At 36.6% G+C, this 23,377-nt stretch overlaps 1 protein-coding gene across 1 annotated transcript in view; it reads left to right on the top strand.

Annotated features, from left to right (window-relative positions):
- LOC105388735 (orexin/Hypocretin receptor type 1) overlaps window positions 1-23,377 on the top strand; it is a 122,900-nt gene that overhangs the window by 1,310 nt on the left and 98,213 nt on the right. The window lies entirely within an intron of this gene.

The following is a 23,377-nucleotide window of genomic DNA, read 5'->3' as shown; positions in this document are numbered from 1 at the left end:
TAAGTAATTTATTTACCTATTTATTTATTTATACTTTATTGCACATTTTACAATCAGGTGGACTTAATGCTAAAAGCATTTTCTGCCAGTTAACCTGCAGGAGATATGGATCAAAAAGTACAGGCGTGCAAAAAAAACAACATAATTATGATTTTGAAGAATTCATAACACGCTGTTGGCCTCGGCCTTCCTCATCCAGCCATCACTGCCCCCCTACTATTGAAAGGCAATGTATTGCGTCTGTCTTGCGTTGTCAACATTAAAAAAATCATAACTTCTCTTCAAAATCGATTTTACAAAAAGTAATAATACATAAATGTTCATCAAAATAAAGCCTTCTTTTTTAGAACCTAGCACTAAGAACCAAGTACCCAGAATGAAGAATTTATTTTAGATTTTGGTTGTATGCACTATAGACTATAGTCTTGTTTCTAGGTTCTTAAAATAGGCATTACCTAGCTGACTTTTGTATTTTTAATCTAGTATTTTTAATCTTTGTAAAAACGCTTTTGAAGAGAAATTATGATTTTTTTAATGTTGACAACGCAAGACAGGCGCAATACATTGCCTTTCAAGAGTAGGGGGGCTGGCCACCTTTCTAAGGTGTCGGTCCAGCGGACCGGAGGGCGTCCCATGCTAAGCTTGTCTGTTCGTTGTCTTCTCCCAAGACGTACTTGATATTTATTTCAGTGAAAAAGGAAGTCATAATAATTGTAAGTGGGTATTTACAAGTTCTAAGAAATTTTAACGAGATGTTTGAAATATGTTCCAGTGGAAACGACTGAGTAGTAGAAGAGATTGAGTTATGATGCTCATAATAATGATATGCATATAATGAAAGTACATACGTACCCACCTCATTATTTTAAATTATGATTATTTGGTTTATGTCCCATGGCCATTGCTGTGTGAATGAAATTGACTATAAATTCACTTTAAATTATTAAGGTCGAGTTTAAACCTGACACATTGTGTTTGTCTTGTCTATTGCCATTATTTTGTACTAGCTGTTCCCGTGGGAATTCCGGGATAAAAAGTGGCCTATGTTCTTTCTCAGAGTCTAGAACACCTGTATAGCAAATTTCATTCAAATCCGTTCAGTAGTTTTGGCGTGAAAGAGTAACAGACAGACAGACAGACAGACAGACAGACAGACAGACAGATAGACAGACACAGTTACTTTCGCATTTATAATATTAGTTAGGAAGTTAGGATTAGGATTAGGATACCAAATACTGGTTAGTGACCCTGTCTGCTATGCCGAAGGTCCAAGGCTCAATTCCCGGACAAGGCAGTTTTTTTTTTAAAGACAGATATTTGAACTCTGATCTTGGGTGTATGTGTCTATCTGTATGTACTCATATGTGATGATATTTCAGCTGTTCAAAACCCAAATTACAGGCTCTACTACTCTCTACTCTTTCTAGTTTAGGGTCGTCGGATGTCCGTGTGTGAGATGTCCCCACATAATAACAATAATTGCAACATCCTGTATAACGTACAGTTGATACGTCACTAGGGGAGGCTCCTAGTGCACGGATATCGACTCAATCACGATAACTCCGTGTAAGTACCCACTTTACTCGTATCTCGTAAAACACATTTTCTGAGCCTCTTCCGATTGGGTGAACCTTTTCATATCATACGTCAGCCCTTTCCTGAAGCAAAGGGGAAGTACAGAAGTACAGTTCGGTACTAACAACTTGCATGTTCCTGAAAGTAGGTTGCGATTACACTTTTGTGCTTTGTCAAACTAAAAGACCGCCTATTCATTATTTCAAAGATTGACAGTTGGTTAGTTAAGTTAGTTTGACAATCCACTAAAGTTTATTCGCCGGACTGTACAATTCAAACTCAAATTAGGTTTCAAAAGCGGTAAGTATATCGTAAGCCGAAAGAGGGTGAGTCATCAACGTATTTCGTACGGTTTGGAACTACGTGAAAATCTTGTGACTAGAAGGGCTAGTACGGCGCGCATTTAAGACGTGATAAGAGTTTTGCATCACGCTCACTCACATCGCGCAGCCTCAAGAGCGAGCGTGACGGAGAACTCTTGTCACGTCTTAATAGCGCCCTGTGCTACAGGGCCAGCAAAGTTAGTAGGTATCTATGGAGAAGCAAAAACATTTGGGTTTACCGTAAATTTGTACCTACCCATATTTTCAACACCCCCTATAATCTGTTTCATCAAATAAGACATCTGATACTAACAAAAACTACCCTTATTCGCATGAAATAACGGACAGATGTCTTATTCGGTAAAACAGTGTATATAAAAAAAAAAAAAACACGCACTCACGCCTTGTACTACTGTACTCCCTTGCGGGGTAGGCAGAGGTGCATTGCTGCACCCACTTTTCGCCAGAGTGTTATGCTAGTCCCAATGTAATAGGGGGCGGGCCTATAGCCATTTTACGGGCACATCCAAGACCTGAGAACAAATATCTGTGTTTAAACAAATATCTGCCCCAGCCGGGAATCGAACCCGGGACCATCGGCTCAGTAGTCAGGGTCACTAACCACTACGCCATTCGGTCGACTATATAATAATTATAATAGTTCGTTTATGTCTGTCTAATTCCGAATAGCTTAGTTTGAACAGTTTTGAAGTGGTTTAAAGTTTATTTGTGCAACTCGTAAGATCTTTTTTCTTAGATTTGCAATCCCTACATCGATAATTATCGATTCGATTATTTATCTGAATGCCACTGAAATCCATTACCTTATCACCGGCGATAAAATTATCTACTAATATTTTTTGGGCCAACCTTCAATAGTTAATTAACTTATATACCTACAGCAATCATTAGGGTTATGTATATCAATAAACCCTACTATTTACTGCAATTAATTACCTGTATAATATATTATGTTTCTGTACAAATACCTAAATACCCAAACTAAACCAACTATTTCAAGTGGAAAATTAGGACCAACGAGTATCCTATATTATTTTAATTTTCCAATTTTGATAGTTACTACCTACTATAGAAATAAAATAAATAAATTATACGAAGTTTCACCTCTGTACCTTGTGTCCTGACCGCCATATACAAATATGGCCGCCATAATTTCAGAAAACTATTTCGGCCCGAGGTGTGATACCGGAAAAGTCTATTTTTGAATATTGAACCACCGACCCTTTTACTTCACCCTTTGTGTTTTCAGTTTTGTCCATCATAATGATATTTATGATAATAATTTTAGCTGCCATGGCTGTACTGAACCCTTTTTCGTTTACTAAACGACTGAAACTATTTAAGTTATACGGGGTGTTGCAAAAAGGCCGAAAGGGGGTAATTCTGAACAACTTTTGTTCTACGAGTTTCGGAAATAAAAAAATACTTTCTCCATAGAATTTCCAAAACTCGTAGAACAAAAGTACGGGACTTAGTTTTTCAATTTTTAATTATATACCCTGCGTCACCCCCCCACCCCCCGCTTTTGGCTTTGGTACCTTAACTAGACTCACGTGCAAAGAAACAGTTCCACTGACAAAATGCAGACTTCAAATGGCCCTCATTTTTTCAACCTCTTAAGTAATAGGAAATTTGAACAAATTATTAACGTTATTAGTTGGTAATATTGCGATGCACCATTAAATGATGTTAAATATTACAGAAGCGTCATTGAGTTAGTTTTTTCCGTTTAGGAATAATTTGACGATTTTCTCAATGGAAGTTTTCATTGCCCGTGAGTGTACTTTTGCAGATTAATGTGTTTGTGATTTACGCTGTAGGATATCTTCAGATCTATTTTTGCTCACTGTACCTATTACTACAATAATTTAAACCGTGCAACATAAATTAGCTATGCAATCTTATAACCTGCCCTGACTTTTGATGCCTATTATACGAAGCAAATAATATATCATTAACTTTTTTGCAATAAACATCCTTCTTAGCATATAATTTCTACGTCTTGTATTTAATTTCAACTATAAAATAACATAGATGTATACGAGCCAAGAGCGGTGGTACGAGTAGCTCAGTCGGGTAAGCGCCCGCTTCTCACGCCAGAGATCGCGGGTTCGAATCCCGGCGCTGACAAGCACCAATGATTTCTTTGGAATTTAAATACAATGTATACCATCGCTCTTACGGTGAAGGAAAAATAAATTTTGTACTCATGTGTAGACTAAAGGTGAAACTGGTGTACGATATCAGATTAAATGTGTACTTATACATACGTTAGTGCTAGCTAAGGCCCTTACGCTAAGGATGGAAGCGCCTGGTGTCAGCCCCAGACTCCTCGGAGGAGTAGCGGGATTGAAGAAGAAGAAGAAGGCCCTTACGCCAGGACAAGTAAAATTCGCCAACATTTCTCACCTAATTTCCAAGTGTTCGCCGTAACGAAATAATTTTCAAATTCCACAAGAATTTCCCAACAAGTTGCAGGTGAAGAGGTAAGTCCATGACTGTGCATAATGAGTTGAAGCGAAGCCGCGTGAAGAGCTAGTGTAGCAATAAGCCGGACTTAAATGTAAATTCTCTTCCAAGCGCAAAATTTTATTATTAAGAGCTGTATCTTGTTAATGAATTCTGTGAAATTTGCGCCCGTAGTGTAGCTGTTTGACCTGGTCTAGCTTGTTAATTGCGTGAGGTAGAAATATAGGGGCGTTCTATTATTTATTGATTAATAGATACAATAAATATATAATTTATTTTTTCCACTATCCTTTTCTGGATACTTTGCTTTTATTTCAACTTTTGTTTGTTCGAATTTGGTCAAATATAGGGCTAGTGTTGGTTACCGCTGGACCAACACCGGCTTAACATTGACAACTCTAGCCGTTTGTTTAGTTGAAATATAAAAGCAACGTATCGAGAAAATGAAACATCCCTCAAATAATACATCAAAGAAATGACTTTCGGGGAAATGAACTATCGGTAATATGAACATTTGACAAAACAAATTTTTGGCTGAAAGTCATCGGGGAAACGTCATTCCATGAATAAATAGTGTTTCTAAGGGTGAATTCGTCCAAACATCACGTTACACGAGAATAACTATACCTGAATTAAAATTATACGCGAGTAAATATCTAGGATAAGTACATTTGCATTCTACCAAGTTATACCATGATTAAATTGAATGAACGAGGAACGAAACTGTAATGCAACTAAAATAAAAATAGCTGCGTTTCAAAGCATGCAATAGAAATGACATGCCAACTTAGTTTGAATGGATTATAAAAGTATGAAATTGTTTATGTTTTAATATTTTATTCGCTGTTGTTATTCTGAGACTTTGCCTTTTAACTTACTTTTGTTTATGTTTTGACAGATGTGTTTATATGTCATTATGACGGTTTTCTAATCAGCTGATGTGCTGCCGCCATTACAAAATTACTCTCGGATAAGCTCGTTACACGCTCAATTTTGGCGGTATAACATTTTATTCTTGGGATAAGTTAGTTATCTTGGTTTCAGGTTTGGTAGAATGCAAAATCTGCTTACTCGCGAGTAACTGGTACTTTACTCGTGAGTAAAAAGTTACTCGACGTTGGTCGAATCCGCCCTAAATGGTTTTGGGAATACAGGGTGTTGCAAAAAGGGTATACTAAGCCGAAAGGGTGTGACTCACGGGGTCATTCTAAGCAATTTTGATCTACGAGTCTTGGAAATTCACGAAAAGAATTATATTCCTTTTCCATAGAAACTTTGTTGGTCACGTGACTTTTTACTAAACCATCACACCATACTAGCAAACTTTCACATGATGGAGATGAGGTGACAAAAGCACCTTAAACACCTGCATGACTTATTTTTAATAAGCTAGTTTTTGAAATTTGGATGAGACATTTTCAAATACGGATCTAAATCTTAGATTTGTCACTAAATAAATATTAATCGTATCCCTATTGAAGTTTGTACCGGATTGCAATCCGTACTTACAGGTCATTCTATATAGATATGCAAAGGCGACGATTATAGGGAAAAAACTCTAAAGGATTTAAAAGCATTAATAAAAAAATGTGTGTCGTATGTACAATGTACATACGGATGACAGGATGGCGCATCGGTTAGTGACTCGACAGCTGTACCGAGAATCCGGGTTCGATGCCCAGCCGGAGCAGATATTTGTTAAAAGACTAATATTTGCTCAGAGGTCACGGGTATTAATTTTTTTGAGTGTGGTGTGATAGTATCTTAGGTCAAAGAAATCTTTTTTAAAAATTAATAATACACTCACGGGCAATGAAAATGACATAAATATGGAACGCCAAATGGCAGGTGGACCTTTTTCTTTGCACGTGAGTGTAATAGTAGTGTCCCAAATTTATTTTTAGTCCGCTTTGTAAAGGACATAATTTTTTTATATCGCGGGCTTCATGCCAGAGGGGCGCAAAAAATCAATTTGGCGTTTTTCATGCCAATCGATTCCTATACTAGTAATACACGTTCTGTAATTTATTTGAAATTTTCAGTAAACTAGATTTTGAGATATTAATAAATAACATAAAGGCGTATATGATGTAACAATAATTTTGTGTCGTGTCAAAAAGGCGTATAGACGGCGTATAAACATCAGTAGGACGCATTTTAATAATTTCGCCATGTCAGAGAGGCGTATAGACGGCGTATAAACATCAGTGGGGCGCATTCAAATAATTATCGCCATGTCATATAGAATATGCTTTCACTGTTGATATTGATGCCTTGTCCTTTACAGTCCATAGTTTTAAATACATCTTCCGATGCATCACGGAACAGTATCGGAGAAATTACGTCCTCCTCCCTCACGGCCCTTTGCCTATGGATAGATCTTGTGGCTGGTTTTATACTTGGACAGTAATAGTTTCAGTGTCATTAGGCACTTCAGCGTCTCGATGTATCGTCAATTTATTTGACATATCTGCAAGGATGCCAGAACAGCCCAGATCTCGACGGAGTCAAAATTTTCGTAGTCTACGAAAGCTAGGCACAGAGGCCGATTATATTCTTCCTTGTTCTGTATAATTGTGTGTATGTGGTCTACGGTGCTATAACCCCCACGAAATCCGGCATGCTCCAGCGGCTGAAATTCATCAAATTAAGTCTCGTGATGACTGTTATTAATGTACATCTTCAAATCATCATCATCATCAAACATCTTATTCACGTGGTCAAGATTGTGATCAGTCTATAGGTTTTTAAGAGCAATTTGTCTCCTTTCTTGAAAAAAAAAAGACCTACACATCCGGGGTTCTGCCTGTTGCGCATGTGAAGCGTACAATTGGGCATAGATGTCCTTGATCCCTGCGAGTATCTCCAGCTTAGAATCGTTGATTTTGCTACGGCTGGATGACAATTTTGTCATTAGGGTCCCTTCAAGTTGCCTAGCAAAGACATTCGATCCTCGGTTTTGTAGCTTCTTCAATCCGCTGTGTGTTGAAAGCAGCGGAGGTCACGATAAATAGCCTTGCGTATCATTTTGTTCAGAGCCTCTAGTTCTGACGGAATGAATGAGTCTCCCTGATAGCTTAGACTTCCTTCCCGTGTGTTACATTGCACAGAACCTAGTGCCTTCTTCCTGTTTTGCATTGGCCACTTCGTTGTAGGCTTCTTCAATGTCTGTAGTAGTTTCCAATACGTCAAATCATTTTTTTAGCTCCAGCTGAATCCATTCGGACCCGGCGGTGGTCTGGCGCAGAGTTGGTAAGAGGGTGGACTTCATCAGTCGCCGTTTTTCAAGCTTTAGGTCGATATTTAGAGTTCCTCTGAGTATACGGTGATTAAACCGATTGATCACTGAGATATCTCTGAATATGTGCCTCTTTATCAGTCATGATGATGAAATCGAGTTCATTTTTCGTGACAAAGTCCGGCCTGCACCAGGTCCACCTTCTATTCTATTCTCTGTGGGTGTGAATGTACCTGCACCTGGCTCTCTCGAGTGGAACCTTTGTGCATATCCCCAACGTCTACACTGCCTTCCTAAGCAGGTCCACCTTCTTTGGGGCTTCTTTTTGATTGAAGAAAGAGTTCACCAAGGAAAGCCCCTGCATTTCTGCGAAGTTCCAGCCCCAGCCCTCTGTCATTTCTTTAAGGAGTTTTTTTTGTGTTTATGTTCACTTGATATTTATTTTTAATAGTCATTCTTGTTTTATTTTGTACTCTTATTGTTTCTAATAAATTATTCTATGTTTTTTACAGCTTTGCCATGTATTTATTAGTTCCTTAAATAGTTTGTTGTTTTTTAATAGCCGTATCATCTTTCTCAAATTGAGAACATCCATTAAATTACGCCATGGCAAAAGGGCGGAGGAAATTCGAAAAAAATAGAAGCAGTTATATTTTTGATCATATTTTGCTATCAGTATATTAAATGATTTAAGTGTAAACCAAGTAAAATATATGTAATATAATTGGATAACAAATAAAAAAGTTTGTTTATACGCCCATTATTCCTATACATAATATGGTAAAAATGGGATAGCAATACAATAATTTCCGTCAAGTCAGATAGACGTATACGACATAAAATGTACTTAAAGCATAAATATTATGAAAATTGAGTTTTAATAAAAACAAAGAATAATTAATCAAGCTATATGCAAAATTATAGCAAGCTCGATTACTTATTATTAACACAGTTATGATGTTTTTTTGCTCTCCTGAAAAGTAGGGTCGGTGCAGATACGCCCCTCTGGCATGAAGCCCGCGATATGATACAATTTTTTTAATGATGTTGAAATACTCTCTGGTGAATACCTTCTATCGGTAGCAAAAGTACTTACTTAATTTATCTTAGATGGAATTTCACCAAACTCTAAACGTATTTAGTTGCCTGTCAAACGTCTGTCAGTTAGTACAAAATGTACATATTTAAAATTTTATTTAAATACAATTTTAAATATGTACACATACACACGCTAAACATATTTAAAATTATACTTAAATCAAATTTTAAATACATTTTGTACTAACTGACAGACGTATGACAGGCTACTAAATACGTTTAGCGTTTGGTGAAATTCCACCTTAGTGTAAGTGTAGAGACTGTAGAGTGGTAAAAAAGGAAAAAATAAGTGTCTTCAATTTTTACATTATCTTATTTTCGGACTAAGTATAATTTTGATTCTCATTCCATATAAACTACCCTATTCATACTCTATTTCAACTTTTTTTCCAAAATCAAATAAGTCATTGGCACATGTCAGCACCGGGATTCGAACCCGCATCTCAGGCGCGAGAAGTGGGCGCTTACACGACGGAGCTACCACCGCTCTATATATATATATTCGCCTATTGTCTTCTGGTCATCGCCCTAGCGATTAATTGTCCTAAAAGCTCAAATGAAGATATTAAATATCCGAAGATGTAAGAAATATTATATTTATCACTGTGATAACGACTTATAGTGGGTCGTAAATTTGTTTATTATTAGGTTTTATGTTGTAAATTTTATTATGACGACCGAATGGCGTAGTGGTTAGTGACCCCGACTACTGAGCTGAAGGTCCCGGGTTCGATACCCGGCTGGGGCAGATATTTGTTTAAACACAGATATTTGTTCTCGGGTCTTGGATGTGCCCGTAAAATGGCAATAGGCCCGCCCCCTATTACATTGGGACTAATATAACACTCTGGCGAAAAGTGGGTGCAGCAATGCATCTCTGCCTACCCCGCAAGGGAGTACATTAGTACAAGGCGTGAGTGTGTGTGTTTTTTTTATTATATTAGGTATTTGCGCTATGGAGCAAAAATAGCGATTACAAGAATAATTGTCATATTCCTATTGATAGTGAAGTTATCTACTTTCCTACCCGCACATTGGATTAGGATTTGATCAAAATTCAAAAACCTTTTTTATTATTTTATTATTTATTTATTTAAGAATACATTAAATACATTTAGGTTACAAATGACATTTTATTTAGTAATACTCTGATGCGCTGTTAAATTAATGTAGGTACCTACCTACAGTAAAACTATAAAATAAAGACCTGAAAACGGAAGTGGATCTTAACTAATTGTTACAGACCGTATTTAATCGATGTATTTTATTAATTAAAGGGCAAATCCGTTAAAAAGCCATTGCCAAACGGTATTTTATTTTTTAAGTGTATGTAAATATAAGTAAATAACTGATAATGATAAAAAAATCTTTCCAAAATCGCACTCTTTAATGTCGGGACGTTATAGTTAGACCTTTAATATTGCAGACGGTATCATAAAGCTAACCTTTTCCGTTTAGGACTATTTTTTTCTATCGTCACTGGAACTTTTTCATTGCTCGCGTGTGTGTGCCTGCGCAGAAGTACGGTCAGGTGCAGAGAAATAATAATAATAATATGTGGGGACATCTCACACACTGCCATCCGACCCCAAGCTAGGCAGAACCTGTGTTATGGGTGTCGGACAGCTGATATATTTACACAAATACATAGATAGATAGATACAAAATATAAATATCAACACCCAAGACCCGAGTACAAATATCTGTCTTTAAACAAATATCTGCCCCAGCCGGGAATCGAACCCGGGACCTTCGGCTCAGAAGTCAGGGTCACTAACCACTACGCCATTTGGTCGTCAAGGTCGAAATCTGAACCCCCTCTTAGTAACAATGCTTCTGAGAGGGGTCAGGTTTCTCTGCCTTATACTATACCTAGGTATAATGTAACAACGTCCACATCATTTCTAATTCACCCACTTGGCCTAATAATTTAATAATTTGACTTCCCCTCGCAATCTAAGTTACTAAGTTGCTAATAACGCAGGCTATTTAATAATTTAAAAGCCTCCAGGCTAATCCGGGAAACAGTTTCAGATGTGTTTGTATTTCGCCGGGTTACCATAGTGTAGTGGTTAGTGCGTAGACTTCTGTCCGCAAGGTTCGATACCCGGCCGAGGAAATTTGTTTATAGAAAAAAATCGACACAAAAAGACCCATTTTTTAAAAACATTTAGTGCCAATTTCTTTATTGTCGGTTAGAGCATAACTATATATTACTGGTTGACTTTTGACACATCTATCAAGAATTTAGTATGGAGATGACGTATAATTGATCAACCAATACCTGTGCAGCGAGCACAGGATTCGATACTATTTTCGAATCTTCACGAAGGGTCACTTTTACCAAACGCTAAACGTATTTAAAACAAATTTTAAATACATTTTGTACTAACTGACAGGCTACTAAATACGTTTAGCGTTTGGTGAAATTCCACCTAACATATGGAAAAAACAACTGTCACTTTTGGAACTAACTTTGCCTTACATTTTGACAGTGACAGTTGACGATACGCAACGTTAACGGAGGTTCGAAATTTGTGCTCGCGACTCTGGTTACGATTTAACCGACTATTGACTATTGATTTATCGACTTACCTCACTTTGTAGTAAAAATGCTCTGTGTAACCATGTTTTGTCAATGTGTATTGTGGATTTTTAAACCTAAATGTCTTAAGATATTAATGGAAACTTTATTGGAATCATCTGCTCGTGATCTGCTCTGTATGTTTCCTTAAGAATAATAAAATAAAATAAAAAATAAAATATTGTGAAATTTGAGTTTAGGGTGTTACCACAATAACTTAGACAGTATTTAACAGATGTTTCATCATCATCATCAGCCTATAGCAGTCCACTGCTGGACGTAGGCCTCTCTCAAAGCACGCCACTGGATGCGATCTTTAGCTTTCCTGTAGCTTTGTAGTACAGTTAGGGTGCCTTGCACAACAAAGTTAATCAAAATTTAATCTTTTTAATTTATTTATTTGATCATTTGACTGCTTCATTACTTTGGAGACGTTTTTGCATACGTAATATTTGGGGAGTGTATTCTTAGTAGTGAAAATAATTTGCTAGTGCGTCCTTCAGTTTTCTCATTTATTTTTTCATTACAAATGAAGCAAGAGTGCAGGAAAACCTCAATTTTAATTAAATTACATTTCGTTCACTTGTTAGGTATTTTAATTTAAAATTTACCGAAAAGCTAATGAGCGAGAGATTTTAATTGTGTTGTTGGGAAAATAACTGATGTTTATACGAGGAACCGATGACCGGTGGAGTCAATGGTTTCCCACGAGTGGACCACGAACAGGCAAGCGCAGCGTGGGACGCCCTCCGGCCCGCTGGAGCGACGACTTTAGACAAGTTGCCAAACCTCGATAACATTATCTCTTATAAATAATTATACAAATGTTGCGCCTTCCTCATTTGTTAAGCCCCGGCGGAAAAAGAGGGGTATTATAAGTTTAGTGTTTCTGTGTATCTAGTCCACTTAAATCTAAATAATAATAATGTGTAAGTATTATTTACCAGCCTCTCACAGAAGTCCTAGTCTAGTGTTTATCACCGATACGCTAAAAGAAGACAGAAGCCAGTCTAGACTTAAATTCAGAATTTTACACTCGGAAACTAGACTAAATGAATAAAATTAAAGCTGAAAAACTAAACTGAATTACCTGATGTAATTATTCCATTTCATCGGCAGCCAACAGCTTTCATTTTATGCTTTGAAAAATAAGCGCTTTTCCATTTCATTCTGAGAATCTTAAGTGTTTTTTTTGTTTTTTTAAAGCTCTCATTTGATATGTTTTTTTTTTTAAATAAACTATCAGGTTTATGTCGATATTTACTGGTTGTAGAGGAAGGAATTTAATTAAAATTGTAGTAAGAGGATGTTCATTTTGATTGCTATTTATACTGCTGTATCGTCCCAAACGTTTTTTAATTGATTTTTTGAGAAGAAATTAAAAAAAAAACTAGTTAACTATTATTTTACGGAATTCTAAAAAAGAAAAGTTTATAGTGTTTTTTTGTTAATTTTTTTCTACTAATTTACATTGAGTTCATAATTATGTTCAACAGTTTATTCAAGTAGGTACTTAAGTAAATTCGCAAATATTAAAAAGTCAGGTGATAAACATTGGAAAATAGTTTTTTTGTGTTTTCATAATTCGTAAAACCAAAGTGGTTCACAATGTCCCCTAGTCACCCTTTTTCGGCTTAGTAGGTATACTACTAAAATATGCATAAAGTTTCCAACGCATCACTTTCACAGCTTGTTTGTCCTCGTTGAAACGGGTGACCAAAGCTTTGGAAACTCAGTTCATTAGCAGCACCCAGCTCTGATTAAGATTCTGGCGTCTCAATTAAAGGGTGGGCCTCGGGTCAAAGGGCGGCGTTATTCATGGCCTACGTCCAGACCGGATGATTCATTCGCACTAACTAGGCTTTGCGTATTGCGCGGGACATTTGAAACGGAGGACCGGATGGGGAAATTTCATTATACATATTATACGGTCGAATGGCGTAGTGGTTAGTGGCCCTGACTGGTATGCCGAAGGTCCCGGGTTCGATTCCCGGCTCGGGCAGATATTTGTTTAAAGACAAATATTTGTACTCGGGTCTTGGGTGTTGATATTTATATTTAATATCTATCTATCTATGTATTTGTGTTGATATATCAGCTGTCCGATACCCATAACACAGGCTCTGCCTAGCTTGGGGTCGGATGGCCGTGTGTGAGATGTCCCCACATATTATTACATATTATTATACACTCGCAAGCAATGAAAAAGTTCCACTTACAAAACACCAAATGGCCCAATTTTTTTCATTTAGATCTAGGTAGATAGAATTTTATTTATTTGTTACACTTGAAATTTACTTATGTAACTTAAATACTCACATTAATGTACAAAAATGGCGGTCACTTATCGCTTTTTTTAAGACAACCTTGGGGAGGAAGCATATTAATTTAAAGTATTTACATTTTTTGGTGGTAATATTAATTTGTTGCGCTGTTAAATGTATTTCAACATTGCAGACGGATTCATTAAGCCAGCCTTTTCCGTTTAGGAGTAATTTGGGATCTACTGGGGAATCATTAATCCCTAAGCAATCTGTTCGTTACTCCTTTTTACTACATTATTACAAAGATGTGCCAGCCACTTGGGTTAATTTTATTCTTGCTGCGTCAAATCAATCACATTTGCCCGCCGTTACCAGAAGGTTCGATGGTCAGTTCGGAAATATAAATAAGTAGACAGTAGAAAATTCTGGCACTGTTCTTTATGGGGTATAGTGATGGATTGGTCGTGCGTAAGGTACTCACGGGCAATGAAAAAGTACCACAGACAAAATTCCAGCGCCAAATGGCACCAATCTTTTTAATCATTTACATAGATATATTGAATACTAGGTGTTCCCGCGAGCTTCGATTCACCTTAAGAATTCCCACGGGAAAACTCCCGTGGGAATTCCGGGATAAAAGGTAGCCTATGTTCTTTCTTAGTATCCTATGTTCTGTAGTTTTGGCGTGAAAGAGTAACAGACAGACAGACAGACACAGTAACTTTCGCATTTATAATATGAGTTAGGATTCTTTATTTGTACACACACATTTAATTAAGAATTTGAACACAACATTTTAACGTTTTTGGTTGCCAATATTCTGATGCGCTGTTAACTGTAATTCAATATTGCAGACGGCGTCATTCAGCTAGCCTTTTCCGTTTAGGAGGTGCTATTGTCACTGGAACTTTTCCATTGCTTGTGAACGTAAATATATAGCCGCTATTGGTCTAGAGACCTCATCACCCTAACTCATACCTATCGTTCTTAGGCATATAATAAAAATATATATTTGCGTCAAGACGACCGAATGGCGTAGTGGTTAGTGACCCTGACTACTGACCCGATGGTCCCGGGTTCGATTCCCGGCTGGGGCAGATATTTGTTTAAACACAGATATTTGTTCTCGGGTCTTGGATGTGCCCGTAAAATGGCAATAGGCCCGCCCCCTATTACATTGGGACTTACATAACACTCTGGCGAAAAGTGGGTGCAGCAATGCACCTCTGCCTACCCCGCAAGGGAGTACATTAGTACAAGGCGTGAGTGCGTGTGTGTGTGTGTGTGGGTGTTGTTTGCGTCAACATAGAGGGTGCCCTGCTTGTATATTGTATCAGGGTGTATTTTGGGCACGCCGACTTTCACTGTACTATACTAAATTGAGTTTATTAGCTCAGTACAAGAAGCAATAAAGAAAATTGGCCTCGTTTTATTACCTCCCAGCTTCCCCGCTGCTTTATTTGCCTAAGTTTTGTGCGAAGGGCTTCTGGGAGGCGATCTGTTTGTCTGGTTTACATCTACAATAAAACCTAGATAGTTTATTTATATCTTAGCCGGTGTTTTGCATAAATAGTCAGCTATACATAATGGCTGGTTAATAAGGGCTGGTTGATCCGCACCGACAATATCTTCTAGATCACGCCTTAAAAAATATCAAATGGGATATTATAGGACTATCAGAGGTAAAGAAAGAGGGTACAGAAATATTGGAAAAAGAAGAGTACGTCTTCATGTACCATGGAGAGAGAAGTGGAACAAACGGTATAGGATTTATAATCAAAAAGAAATTCAAAGAAAATATAGTCGATTTTAAGCCGATCTCAGATAGAGTTGCGCGACTTAGCTTAAAACTAGGGAACTCTAAAACACTCAACTTAATTCAAGTTTATTTTCCAACCGGCCGAGCTTCGTGGGAAGAGATAGAGAAGACGTACACCGATATATCAGCCGCTGTGGGAGATTGTAAAGAACCGATAATATTGGGTGATTTTAATGCTAAGATAGGGCTCCCAATGGCGGAAGATAAGTTTACAATGGGCCCATGGGGATATGGCACCAGAAATGAAAGAGGTTCAAAACTTCTCGAATTTTGTAGAGAAAACCAACTCTACATTTGGAACTCACACTTTAAAAAGAAACCTAAACAAAGATGGACTTGGAGATCCCCAGATCAAGTAACGCGTAACGAAATAGACTTCTTCGTAGCTAACAAGAATGAGAGAGTACAAAACTTACAAGTCATCAATACCCAATACCCTAGTGATCACAGACTTTTAAGGTGTACCTATAAATACGCAACCAACCTACAAGAAAATAAAAAATCAAGAAAAACATTCACAAGAAAAAAGGCAAAATTGTCTCCAATAGAAGCGGAATCTTTAAAAAATATATTTAGACAACTGACAGAAAATGGAAACGATTCCGGAATACAAGAACGATACGACGAAATTATAGCAAAAATAACAAAATCATTGTCAATGCTACCACAAACTTGTGATGACAAAAATATCGCCCACTTTGTAACACCAGATATCGAAAATTTAATTCATGAGAGAATAGAGCTTCAGAATAAAACAAATAAGAACAAACTTGAAAAGCGACGATTAAGTAAACTCTATAAAGAAATAAAGAAAAAAATTAAGAAAGCTATGAAACAATATAAATTTAAGGTCATAGAAGAAAGTTTAGAGAAAAGAGGATCTGTTAAACTAGCGAATAAACAACTTCAAACATCTATCTCATGGATACCGGCACTCCATGATAAAAAAGGTGGCAGCTCTACGAACCGTATTGATTTACTGGATATTGCATCAGATTTCTACAAAAACCTATACACAGAAACGGCACAACTCTATCAGAGTAAAGTATCAAACTATACAGATGACGAAGTTCCACCACCATTCTTAGAGCGAGAAATCCAACATGCCATAGAGTCACTTAGACTGTCGAAAAGCCCTGGAGAAGATGGCATCACTAATGAAATCTTAAAAGCAATCGTAGAGCCTTTGACACCTCTACTTACCTATCTGTTTAATGAAATAATAAGTCAAAAGATAATTCCACAACAATGGGAAACTGCAGTGATAAGACTACTCTACAAAAAAGGTGACCCCAAAGAAATTGGTAATTATAGGCCAATTAGTCTTCTCCAGACAATTTATAAACTGTTCACTCAGTTAATACTTAAACGAATATCGCAAACACTAGACTTCAATCAACCGAGAGAGCAGGCCGGTTTCAGAGCTAAGTTCTCCACAACTGACCACATGTTTACATTGACCCAGATCGTTGAAAAATTCTCAGAATTCAAAAAAACTATATACATTGCATTTGTGGATTACGCAAAAGCATTTGATTCCATACTACATGATCCACTGTGGCATGCTCTAAAAGAACAAGGAGTCCCCAAACAATACGTTGAAATATTAAAGGAAATCTACTCTAAAAGCAAGGGAGTAGTCAAACTAGAGCGGAAGGGCGACCCCTTCGTTATCAAACGAGGAGTGAGACAAGGAGACCCTGTTTCCCCAAAACTCTTTACAGCTCTATTAGAATACACCTTTAGAAGATTAAATTGGGACTCTATTGGACTGAACATTAACGGAGAGCAACTAAATCATCTGAGATTTGCTGACGACATAGTGCTCCTGAGTGAAAGCCATGAAGAGTTACAATTTATGCTCAGCACATTAGATGAGCAAAGTAGAGCGTGTGGATTAGCTATGAATCCCGATAAAACATGTATACTCACAAACGGCGAACAGAAAGACACACTTGTCCAAGGGAAACTAGTGAACTACGTCCAAAACTATGTCTACCTGGGTCAAAATATTGCTATGGAAAACTGGGGCATCAAAGAAGTGGAGAGAAGAGTAGCGAAAGCGTGGAACAAATACTGGTCGTTGAAAGATGTCTTCAAATCCAAATTGCCATTAGGACTAAAAAAGAAAGCCTTCGACTCTGTAGTACTGCCGACGCTGCTCTACGGCTGTCAGACCTGGCCTCTTACAAAAACAATAATCAACAAATTACAAGTTTTCCAAAGATCGGCAGAAAGAAGTATGTTAGGCTTAAAACTAACAGACAGAGTGAGGGCGTTGGACATCAGACATAAAACAAAACTCATAGACGCAGTAGAGATGGCATGTAGCTTAAAATGGAGATGGGCTGGCCATATATCACGAGTGACAGATGGACGATGGAGCGAAAGGGTTCTGCACTGGCAGGTACGGGACACTCGGCGCGGGCGAGGCAGGCCGCGGCGGCGCTGGGTGGACGACATCGTGCAGCTGGCGGGCAGGACCTGGACGCGGCTCGCGGCAGACAGGGACCACTGGAGACGGATGGAGGAGGCCTACGTCCAACAATGGACGTCCCAAACCACAGAATTGTAAATATCTAACTATATAACTATATATTTAATAGATAGAAAAATACATAGTCATAATATTTAAGGAATGAAATATATATAAATTATTAATTATTAATTGAAGTTATTATTGTTAGGTATATGAATGAAATGTAATTATGAATAAGTAGATATAATTAAGAACTAAGGTATTTATAATGAATACTGATATAATGTTGAAATTTATAATGATTAATTTATTATTTATTAATGAAATGTTATTTAAATATTTAAATGATTTGAAATTATTATTAAGATGCATGAAATGTCTATATATAATTGTTTGTTTATTGTTTATTGTTTATTGTTCATTAATTTTTAACATTTCTTAATAATACATGCAGTGCTCTTAAACCTCTTAATTATGTCATGTTTATGTAAACGTTTATTTCAATTTGGGAAATAAAGGCTATATAATAATAATAAATAATACATAATGCCACTTTGCCTTGCTAGCCATGGAAAGCTTTTGAAGAGGCCGATAACGAGGAATACTTAAAACATAAGAAATATCTATAAGTACAGTCAGCTGTCGAAGAAGAAGTCAGCTGCATAAGTTGCTATACACATTTGTACCTTGTCGAACTAGGATACTAAACAAAACGTCAATGTTTGAATGAATGAATAAGCAGCTTGTGAGTTTGACAAGGTACAAAATAGATAAGTGTATAGCTACTTATGCAGCTGACTGTACCAACAATTATAATATCTGTTCTTACGGTAAAAGAAAACATCATGAGGAGACCCGCACATCTAGATTTGGCACATCTAGATGTGTAAAACCGACATCCCACAGTGGACCAGTGTGGTGGGAAATGGTCCAAGCTTAGGAAGTGTGTTTAGACCTTGGGGATATGCACAAAGGTTCCTTGAGGTACAGGTACATACTTACACAATTAAAATTGAAATTTTCTTTAGGTACTTATGTATTTTTTACAATTATTTTGCCGATACTCATAATATTAGTTTACCACCATTTACACCCCCACAGAATTTAATAGAACATAAAAAATAATTCATATACATACTTGCGTGTAATTTGACCTTTCAAGCTAACCAACATTGTTATAGTTATAGTGAATGTTCCTTTGAGTAATAAATTATTAAATCCCCTCGCATCCTTTAAGTCGAGCTGGCATTCCTGTGAAGTTTGAAGGAATTTTCACTAAGTATGCTGTAATGTAAACATTACATAATACTCAACTATTTTATTTGATTCACGATTACAAGAAACACCTAGTGGGGGTCAGATATCCGCTTCGAACACTGTACTCATATTTTCAGCATGTATGATTATCAAAAATATTCCCATTAATATATAGCTATACACAGTTTGGTATACTTTAATACGGCTTCACTGGGGTACCTATACATATAATTTTCTTTTTACGCAGCCCTTTTTGTTGTCAGAAATAACCGTTGAATTTTATGACTTCCTCACCTGTAAAACGTAGCTACTTATATCTTTATCGAAGCTTCCTTTACAACAAGGCGTTCGTAACATTTGGCAATATTTATTTTATTGTTTATTATTGTGAAAAACATAAAGAGAACGTTAAAACTGCAGTTTTGTGAAGAGTACTTCATAAAGTTACAGTTTTTAGATTTAAATCTTCTCTTTACAAGTTCAGTGGGAATTCCAGGATAAAAATAGGTAACTTATTTGTTAAAACAAAGTTAGGTTAGGCAGGTTTCTACATACCAAATGTTACCATAATTGATTACGGCGTTTTCCCGTGAAAGAGTTACAAATATACAAACAAACGCACAAACTTTCACATAGGTATATATAAAATTACTAGCTTTTTCCACGACCTTCGCTAAGGGCTAAAAGGTTTTACCGTAACATATTATGTTGTGGCTTTTTACTATGGGTAACAAATATTTTTTTTCGCGAATTTCCTAAACTCTTAGAACAAAAGTTGTTCAGAATGACCCCTTGAGTCACCCCCTTTTGGCTTAGTATACCCTTTTTGCAACAACTTATATTTATTATAAACTTCTTAAATCACTCTATATTAAAAACCTGCATCAAAATCCGTTGTGTTGTTTTAATTATATTTTTACTAGCTATGTGGTAGACGGCGACAGTATGTAGGTAAATATTGGTTATATGGAAACACATATGTACGTTTTTGATCAAAAATATTTCATCTTGTATATATAGCTTCATACTTTTGAATGATGAAATTTAACTTTTTATTAACAGGGTCAAACTTTATAAGTGCTAGTCTTGAAGGAAGAATATTCCAGAAGGTTTATATTGTTTACAAAATTCCTCATATTAAGCCGTGATATAAATACCAAATACAAATAGAATTGAAAGCTTATTTATTCGTTTTAATTGGTTAAGATGAAGGTGATTCATAATATTCATAGAAATATTACGGGAATTATTATTATTTCAGAGAGACTATCTGTACATTTCCATTAATTAATTTAAATTGGTTTGTTATTTATAATACTACAGATTTTAACTCTGATCTGTATTAGTTCAGTAAGAAAGCAAAATGTTTTGTTTTTAAATTTTATGTTTAACTTTGGGCTAAGGGCAAACGCCACATTTTTTTCTCGAGCAGTATATTATGTGCGTTGGACGTTAGGCAATAGGCCCGTCCCCTATTACATTGGGACTAACATAACACTGGCGAAAAGTGGGTGCAGAAATGCACCTCTGCCTACCCCGCACGGGAGTACATTAGTACAAGGTGTGACTGTTTGTTATGCTTCAATTACAATAAAATACAAAATAGTCTTTCTTCTTCTTCGTCAAGCCTGCAAGATTTAGATTTATCCTATGACGTCAGAACTGAGTTAAAATAATGGCTGAAATAGTTCTCACCATAAAACTAAATTGCCTCAAATGTTGACGCCCTAAAGCTAACCTTTAGGCAAGTACACTCATCAATTCAGATCTATTGTGGGACGAGTAACACGATTCGGGAAAGTTTTACTCCTTAAAAAACACTAGACCTGCTATTTAAAATAACTTTTCATGAAAAAGGTTTCCATTTAGACCCCAAACATACGCAACGTTTTCGTGGGTCTGCTAAAAAAACGTTTTAGTAATAGGTAGGTACCTATAGATATGTTCAGATGTAAACGCTATTAATGCAATACGCCTTTTTATGAATATTTGTTCTGGACAATAAGAATTTATTAGCTGTTCCCGTGAGCTTCGCTTCGCCTTAAAAAGTTTTCCCGTGGGAATTCCGGGATAAAACGTAGCCTATTTTCTTTCTCAGAGTTTAGATCATATTATGTATACTAAATTTCATTCAAATCCGTTCAGTTGTTTTGGCGTGAAAGAGTAACAGACAGACACAGTTACTTTCGCATTTATAATATAAGTTAGGATTAGGAAAAAGGCGTGAGGGTCGCGTTTTATAAAACGTTTCTGATACCTTCGTGAATCTATACCTTTTTTCACGGCGAAAGACATCTGATACAAACAAAAACCACCCTTATTCGAATGTAATAAGGGTCCTGTCAGATGTCTTTCCCCGTGAAACAAGGTATAGTTTTACGGTTGCATAAACTGAGTTTGTTAAGATGCGTACATACCGACCCAACGAACGCCCAACGAACGCCCAACGATGGATATTTATCATCCACAATACAGGGCAGACTGCAGCAACGAAGGTCAACGAAACCCGTTCGTTGGCGTTCGTTTGGCCGGTCTGTACGCAGCTTTACATGAGAATCTATCGGCTGATCAACAAACTAGGTAAATATCCATCTAAATCGATATAGATATTCTCAAGTCTACGGATGGAGAATATTGGTACCCAATTTGTGTCAAGCGGTCCGTCTCAAGAGGCCTTTAACCTTCACTTCATTCAACAATAGTCGTAGTACATCTACAGAGTGTATTAAAAGTGTAAGCCAATAGGCGGTAACTTAGAGGGCCATCGAAATTCGTAAAAAAAATCTACATCCCGTTATAAAAAAAAGTCACGTGACCAACAAAGATTATACTAGGTACATAGAATAGTAAAAAAAATCCTTACTTAATATTATAAATGTGAAAGTAACTGTGTCTGTCTGTCTGTCTGTCTGTCTGTTACTCTTTCACGCCAAAACTACGGAACGGATTTGAATGAAATTTGGTATACATATGGTCTAGACCCTGGGAAAGAACATAGGCTACTTTTTATCCCGGAATTCCCACGGGAAAACTTTTTATGGCGAAGCGAAGCGCGCGGGAAAAGCTAGTAACATATATGTCTAGGTGGGATAGTGACTAGAGGGTAAAGGGCAGTCACCCGATTTATTAAAAACAAAGGCTTTGAAGTAAATTTAATGTATTTTAATGTATTTACTTGTAAATGGTAGCATCGTAACAACGAGGCATTAATGAGCACTAGACCATCAAGGAGCATTTAAAATAAATCTGAATGGCACTACACAGCAATACGGTCTTTATTACCCTAGCAACAATGTCTATATTTTACTTTATGGCTATTGTCTACATTAAGTGATTTCCTACGGAGGTGAATTTGGTCCAATTGTCCCTTTTTGTCTTTAAATGGAAAACTATGGTAATGTTAGAATCAAATAATACTCAAAGGCAAAAAAAATACATAAACCCTACCAAAATTTCATACACATTTTTGTAAAAGACCGCCAGGTCTTGTTAACAGACTTTAAGATATTTTTAGCCTAGCAATAATCTACACTAAGTAGATTTAAAAGATATGTTTTATATTATGTTAATAAAGAACTTCCATCGATAAACATAATTAATGTTGTTGAGTTTATATTTTTTATATTTAAGCGTCGTGGAATCGGCATGGTCTCAATAAAATAAGTCAGGTTTTAATAAAATAAAAATATGTATCTTAAGCTTTTTATGATTTCACACATGCATTAAAATTGACTTGATATATAAATCCGCAGTCTTCGCCAACACGTGGCTGGTACTTCACTCTCTTTGTAGGTTCTACAAAGAGCCACTTAGATTGTGCCTCGTAAAAGTTATCTTGCTAATAAAAGAAGAGTGTTGTTATACTTTCTTGTTGTTCTATAAAAATATAACAGCTTCTTAACCACCTTTTGCTATTGCGTATTTTTTTCCTTTATGTTTTACTAGCTGTTCCCGCGCGCTTCGTTTCGCCTTAAAAAGTTTTCCCGTGGGAATTCCGGGATAAAAAGTAGCCTATGTTCTTTCCCAGGGTCTATACCATATGTATACCAAATTTCATTCAAATCCGTTCAGTAGTTTTGGCGTGAAAGAGTAACAGACAGACAGACAGACAGACACAATTACTTTCGCAGTTAGTTAGGATTAGGATTAGGATAGTTAGGATGGTCATTCATCCCACCCAGAGAAGTAGTGTTTAGATTCCTTGTGTACTTAGATAAAAACACTTAAGGTTGCATACGGTCTTAGAAAAC

Source organism: Plutella xylostella, chromosome 20, assembly GCF_932276165.1.
Source record: "Plutella xylostella chromosome 20, ilPluXylo3.1, whole genome shotgun sequence".
NCBI classification, from domain to species: domain Eukaryota; kingdom Metazoa; phylum Arthropoda; class Insecta; order Lepidoptera; family Plutellidae; genus Plutella; species Plutella xylostella.
Note: the sequence above shows the minus strand (reverse complement) of the source record. Positions and strands in the feature narration are given on the sequence as shown.